At 39.4% G+C, this 7,829-nt stretch overlaps 1 pseudogene; it reads right to left on the minus strand.

The window, feature by feature from the left end:
* Positions 1 to 4,951: 4,951 nt before the first annotated feature.
* Positions 4,952 to 6,334, minus strand: LOC103264524 (annotated as a pseudogene).
* Positions 6,335 to 7,829: the final 1,495 nt, after the last annotated feature.

The following is a 7,829-nucleotide window of genomic DNA, read 5'->3' on the forward strand; positions in this document are numbered from 1 at the left end:
GGCTTCTATGTCAAATCTCTGTGACAGAGACTGGCTAATTTTAATGTGCAGCCAAGGTTAACATCTATGCTTTAGAGCAGGAGTCAGTAAATTCTAGCCTACAACTCAAATCCAGCTCACTGTCTATTTCTGTAAATAAAGTTTTATAGGCCTATTTGTTTATGTAATGTCCATGGCTAATTTTACTCTATAATAGCAGGATTGAGTAGCTGTGACAGAGACCATATGTTCATCAAAGCCTAATCATTTACTAAATGGACCATTACAGAAAAAGTGTGTTGATCCCTGCTTTTAAAAATAATCTCTTTGAGTACAGGGACCATGTCTTATCCATCTCTATTTTCCTTACACTTTTCTAGTACAATACTTTTCCTATAGTGGCTTAATAAATTGCCCAAAGAATAGATGAAGTGAAGTAGACGGTCTTAACTACCAGATTCAAGGCTGTAACTTATTTTTCCAGCAGTGCTGACATCAGTATTTTGAAGTAAGAATTCCAGTTCCCTTGTTGGTTGGGAAAAAATACCCTGGAGAGAGCACTGGAAGCACAACGTCAAGGAAGCTAGCTTGCTTTGCTTCCTGCATTGATTCTCAGAACACAGCACTGGACTTCACACCACTGCCATCTGGCAAGCTTCAGTTTTAGGATGTCTAATTGGCTTCCATCTCCCCCAAGTCTCTACAGTTTGAAAAGCACTTGAACTTGTTGACCTTTGGAGATCTCTTCAAGATTTTACACACATATTTCATCTTAATTCCCCTCACTGAGTTGTCTTATGAGCTGTCTTGTGGTTTAATTATTTATGCCACAGAGGTTAAAAGTAGTCAGGGAAACCTGAGTGTGAATCTGGCTGTGTGACCCTGGCCTTATTGCATACTGGCTCTAAGACTCTGTTTCTGGATATACAAGATGAGCAAAACAGTACACACTTCATAGGGTTCTTACAGGGAGTATATGAGATGTAGCCTGTAAAACACTAAGCACAGTCCTGGAAAAATAGTAAGAACTCATTAAAGGTAGCTATTACTATCTTCATCATAGCTATCATCATCATTAGAGCATTCATCTTTCCTGCCATGTTATGAGTGCCTTGAAAGCAGGGGCCTTGTTCTAGCCATTGCTGCATCCCCACCATGCCTGGTGCACAATCGGCTGTCAATATGCGTTCATTGCTTGAATTGGATACTGTCATACCAAATATAGCTCATGGCAGGGACACAGAAGCCATGCCCCACATAACCTCACATTCTCCATTGCCTGCATCCCAAGGCATCTATCTGGGTGTTAATCAATGCCATATATCAAAAATAGGCACGGCATATGTGATAAGTATACCAGTCTTGGGGCCATCCAAAATTAATTTGTCTATATTCTCCAAATGAACTGTAAGTCTATTAAAATTCCTACCTGTAACAAATGCATGGTGCATTTATTTTTTCCTGAAGAAAGAAACTGCCACATGAGTAGTATTTCAAAATGTTTGCTTCAACAAGTCTAAATCACTATGACAGTGCTTAGATTCAAAACTAGAAGACATGTAAAAAGCCAGACTTTCAGTCTTGTATAGGAAAAGAGACTAAAAAGGACATTCTAAAGTTGGAAACCATTTTTCCTGACTCAACACTGACTTAGCCTAAGGAATTGTTATGTTAGCCCTGGAATAATATACTGTGTTTTGGAAATGTAATTGTTTATATTAATAAAAGGTCACTGTACAGAGACTCCCAGCACGTTTGGACTTGGCCACTTCCATTGATTTGTTTAACACTGTCGTCAAGAGGATAAATTTGATAGACACCTCGGTTGTTGAAAGATGGCTGTGGGGGCAGCACCAAAACTATCATCAGTTCAACAGCAATCAGAACAAAATCTGGGATCCTGTTGAAAACTCATGCCTCTGGGTGCTCAAAGCCAACAGCAAAACTCAGGGAGAAGGAAATTTGCTTTCACCAGTTCCTGCCTCCTCTTTCTATATTCTTTGCCTGACCACCACCTCAGTTTCATACTAGGTGACACATCTATTTACTTTAAAAAATAGTTGAAGTAAAATTTACATAGTATAAAATAACCTTTTAAAAATCAGATTTATTGAGATATAATTGATAGACACAAAGCTGTGCTTATTAAATGGGTACAATTTGATGAGATTGGACATATGCGCACTCCAGTGAAACCATAACTATAATTGTGGTTAATAGGTATAATCATCACTTTCTAAAGCTTCCTTATGTCCTTTCTTTGTGGCAAGAACACTCAATACGAGATCTATTCTTTTAAGAAATGTTTTGCATGCTCATTATAGTCACCTAGATTTAATAAATGACAAAATGCAATGTGGACCTTTATCAGGGAGTATCTGTATTTACCTAGAGCTTACTGGATTTTAAAAAAAGAGAGAATGCCAGGCTCGGTGGCTCAGCCTGTAATCCCGTGCTTTGGGAGGCCAAGGTGAGTGGATTGCCTGAGCCCACAGGTTCGAGACCCTCCTGGGCAACTTGGCGAGACTTCATCTCTACAATAAATCAAAAATCAAAAATTAGTCGGGCGTGGTAGTGCGTGCCTGTAGTTCCAGCTACCTGGAAGGCTGAGGCGGAAGGATCACCGCAGCCCAGCAGGTCAAGGCTGCGGTAGCCGGGAGCGGCCACTGCACTCCAGTCTGGGCAGCAGAGTGAGACTCCAACTCAAAAAAATAAAAATAAAAATAAATAAAAATTTAAAATTAAAAAAAAAGAGAGAGGACATGTTAACAGTAGAATTTTGAGGGTAGAGCAAGGCATTCTGGAGGACAGGGTTCTTCCATGACCTCCATCTCATTTTCTCTTGTTACAAAATATAGCGAGATGCCTTAATGAATATCAGCTATTTTAAGTGGGCAGCAATTAAATAAAACTAAGATGAACTTCAGGAAAAGCCAAGAAAAATTTTGACATATGTTGATATTTCCAGGGACTACTGCTTCGTTTCATAAACTTGTGCAGCAAAAGGGACTGTGAATGAGAGTGGCCTTACAGAATTGAGGTGAACAGAAGTCACTGGATGAGGCTGAAAAAAAACCAAAAAACATTTGTTAGAGATTTCCTTGAGAACAAATATCCACTGGGTGGGTGGTAAACAGGTCTGCTTTCATGCGAATGTGACTAGTGCAGTCATACAAGGTGCCACACTCAGAAGTGTTCCATGTTTGGTGTTTAATGCTCTGCAGTTGCTGTCTTGAAATTCTTAATTTTATCTTTGAGCTTGTGTTTTGTAAGAGAAATCTGGAGAGAACAATGAAGTATATGCTGATGGCTTACAACCTTGGCTCATATGTGTTTGCAATTCTTGTCGTCTCCCTACCTACCCAGAAAGGCTTCCTTTGCTTTGTACCATCTGTCCTCTCTTTCTCCGTCCTTGTTCAATGACTACTTCTTTCCTCCATGTCCAACGGGGGCCTGGCACAGACATGTGTAGTGTCAGGGACAAGTGCATGTGCCCTGTAGTGTCTTGGAAAAAAGCATGACACTCTGATATGGCAGCTTCATGGCACATTTGGCAGGTGACTTTGTAATTCTCTTACCTTCCTCAATCCAGGTACTAAGTGTGTACCATTGTGGAAGTTTGCAACCCCTTAGAGGTCACCCATTCACTGGAGGTTCGGGTGACAGGCTTGTGGGATGAGAAGGTTGACTTTTATGTCCCCAGATAGAGCACAACTTGTCAGTCTGGTGGCTGGCGGGAGGGAAAACATCATGGGGCAGAGCCCTCACACACTTGTGAAAGTTTGTGCTCACCTGACATTTATCCTCATGCCCAAGAAAGCATGACATCAGATGATACAGAAAAAAATACCATGACAGTGAATCTCAGTTCTGGCTCAAGATGGAGTAGATGCACTTTTTCTTATTCTTCCCAATAAGGCCAGCAAACAACCATGAACATTGTATATTTTTACATTTTTTTAAAAAGACTGACAGATGAAAAGATGAAGGTAAACCAATTAGAGATCTCAGGATCCAAGGAATTATGTGGCAGTGAGTTCCCTGGGTTTTCTTTTGGCCTCATGTATCCTGTACCGGCCGTTAGAAAGGCTGCCAACCCAGAAACACCAATGGGCACAGACAAAAAAGGTTTCTCTCTTTTTTTTTAACATTTAGTCAGAAACATTAAAACAATTAAAGTTTATTTTGATGAAAACTGGAGTTTACAACCATTTAGTGAATAAAGAGCGAACACTTCATGTTCCTATTCCATAACTCTTAAGAAAAAAAGCATTAGTAAATAAATATCTGTGAACAGATTAAGGGTAAGGAAGACGGGATAATAAATCACCTCTGATGTTCACACTCCCTGCATGTGACTCACTCCAAAGGGTGAAACGGCACTGGAGATAACCAAATTTATAAGATATGAGCATTGGATTTCATCCTAATCATTAAAATAAGCCCAAGACAAATACTCACTTTTTGTTCATCATGGGCAGCAAACTATTCAAATTTTGCTGGAGGAACACTTTGTCAGAAGCACTTATTTAAGTTTTATTGTGCATCACAACTCTAAAATGACTTCAACAGTTCCACTTAAACATTTATAAAGTGCAACTATATAATATTCTGCATTTTATCTGGAGTGTGCTAAATATCAATCTAAACTGAAATTACCCCAGCTGCCAGTTTCTACCACTTCTGAAAAGACCTAGATGTGTGGAAAAGGACTGTCCCCTATACAAAGAACTAATTTCACAAATCTACTGGTAAGCAAATATATTTATATAACTGGAACTTCAGGATGCTAGAGTTGTACTCATTTAAAAAACATTCAGCTACTTTTGTTGTTAAAAAAGCCTACATGGCATTATCCTAAAGATTGTTATGTGCATCTCATAATGAAGAAGAGTGGTCTTGCAATGCAGAATGCAGAGAGTACAATGTCACTGTGAAGAGTAGCATGTTATGGTTTTAAAGAACATCAGCATCACAGCATTGGATTCTGTGCATCAGGATCAAGGTCACTGTTGCCAGAAGGGGGATGAATAGGGAGAATATCCAGCTTATACCCTGCGGAGTTGCGTGCATGACCACCAGCTGGTCCTGGGGAATGTCTGCTGCAGCTGCTGTGAGGTGGGTGATAGATTTACTCTTTACACACTGAAAGTCTATGTGCCAACTCTTTACTTCTTCCTTCTTCCAGGACATTTGAATAAATGGTCTTTGGACATAGTTGTAAATCACTTCTGGGTGGCCCTCAGGCTTTTTCTTTGTAGGTAGAATAAACTTCCATTCCCAATATAATCTTTTTAAGTCCCCTCTCCTTCAAAACCGAGCTCTGTTTTCAACGTACTTGAAAAATCTATTAATTTTTTGCTATAAATAATCCTTGAATATTCTCCCATTTGTGGTGGATACTCATATCCCAATCAACAATATACTCATCTATAAGCGCCACTGTATGGCATTCTCGTTCCCCACTCTGGGCACTAGCTACCATGAGAAGAAGGATCATTTCTTTTAGATAAAATTTAAATTGTCTACGAGCAGCATCATTCAATAACTCATGCATTAGGGCACTGAGATCTCTACATTTAATAGTACCGTATTTAAAAGAGAAACAAGGATAATCACATGCTTCTCTCAGTTCAGGAATTGATATCCTATCAGGACAGTGAATTATTCCCGTTTTATGGTAATCCAGAATAACTCGAAACACAATGGAACCAATTCCCTCTGCCACCTCATATTCTCCCTTCTCATTGGGACGTGTATAGTTATGTTCTCAGCCAAATCCAAACATCCTGTCCAACACTGTATTTGGCTGTGCAGTAAAAATGAATGGGTCTGCAACAAATCTAGTGTTATTCACTATCATGCCATTCGTTCAGACATTCTTAAATTCGGAGGACCTTTCTTTGCATTTTCATATACAAACACCATCTCCCCAGATGTCTTACAACTACCATCTGAACTTGACTGACTACTGTTTCTGCTGCTGTTTCCAGCACTGCTAATGGAACCATTCCATTAGCTTTTTGAGGACGAGGAGTGCTTGGGTGAGAGGAACTATGATCTTTTTCTTGTTCAACATGCTGCTGTCATGTTGGAGAAGTAACATTTCTAATTCAAGAGGTTCTTTCATGAGCTGAATCTCCTGATCTGTCACTTGACCTTTGTCTGTCTCTCAATCACACATGTTCCCCACTAGCACCATGTATACTCATTTTGGTGTGGTCGACTCCTCCTTTAGCAACACGTGAGGGAGTATTTGAATGTTTAAAAAGTTTAGAGATTTACTATGCAATTTCCGATCCCAATTCTCTGGATCACTGGAGATGCTGTCATAAGGATGAGGCCATTCTGCCATCCCACGTCACGCCTCCTCACACTACTGCTCTGAAAGCACACGTGTAGCACCCATGGCCTGTGGTCCCTTGAGCGTCCATGCAGGGCCAAGACAAAGGCTGAGGCCAGTGACGTCTCTGATTCCTCCTCAGCCGGATCTCCATGGAAGTGGCAGTGGAGGCAGCCACTCTGGTGGTGACGGCTAACAGAGCCGCCTGGGCCACAAAAAAGTTTTAACAAAAAATTCTGCTCTCTCTAGACAAAGAACTAGAAAAGGGGCAGCCTAGCAAGACAAAAACACCTGCCAATCCCTTTATTATTGTATTATGATAAATGTTCAGGGTCCAGTTATGAGTGAGAACATATCCACTCAGTTCTTTGTATCTGTGATAGATCACTGAATATTATATACTCTAAATCTGTCCAAGTTGCTGTGAAGTCCATAATTTTGTCCTTCTTCATGGCTGTGTAATATTCCATTATGTATATGTACCACATTTTAAAAAAATTCAGTCCGCTTTCTATGGGCAGCAAAGATGGTTCCATGTTTTTGCTATTGTGAAAAATGCTGGAATAAACATGCATGAGCAGATGTCTTTTTTATAGAATGATTTGAGTTCCTTCAGGTATATTCACCAGGAGGATTACTGGGTCATATGGAAGGTCAATTTTTAGATCTTCTAGGAATACAACTGGCAAAAATTTTAAAATATCCATTATAAAAATACATTAATAAGCAATTATGAGCATGCTTGAAACAAATGAAAAAATGGAAATAGCAAAAAAAAAAAAGCCTCAGAAAGGAAATACAAGGCATAAAGAATAACAAGAGGTATATTTTAGAACTAAAAGATACTATAGCGCAAATTTAAGGAAAAAAAACATCCAGTGGATAGCTCAACAGCAGAATGGAGGGACCACAGAAAATAATCAATAAACTGATAGAACAATAGTAATTACCCAACCTGAATGACAGAGAAAAAATAGAATTTAAAATGAACAGAGCCTCAGGGACCTGTGAGACTGTAACAAAGGATCTGATATTCATGCTGTTGGAGGCATAGAAAGAGAGTGGAAAGAGACAATGCTGAAAATATACTCAAAGAAATAATGGCTGAAAACTTTCCAAAATGGCAAGGACATTAGAAGACATTAATCCAAAGAATAGATTCAAGAAGTTTAGCAATCTCAAACAGGATAAACCCAAAGAGATTCAGTCCAAGACACATGTTAGTCAAACTTCTGAAAACTAATGGCAAACATATATACATATATGTATGTATATATATATTGAAAGCAGTCAGGGAGAAAAAGCAATTTACCTAGAGTGAAAAAAAAATCAAATGCAAGCAAATTTCTCATCGGAAGCCACAGGGCCAGAAGGAAGTGACATAAGATTAAAAAGTAAAATAAAACAGAGAAAGGATCTCGCTATGTTGCTCAGGCTGGTCTCAAACTCCTGGTCTTAAGTGATTCTCCCACCTCAGCCTTCCACAGCTCTGGTTACAGGTGTGAGC

Source organism: Carlito syrichta, unplaced genomic scaffold, assembly GCF_000164805.1.
Source record: "Carlito syrichta isolate Samal-C Ts95f unplaced genomic scaffold, Tarsius_syrichta-2.0.1 Scaffold95872, whole genome shotgun sequence".
NCBI lineage: Eukaryota > Metazoa > Chordata > Mammalia > Primates > Tarsiidae > Carlito > Carlito syrichta.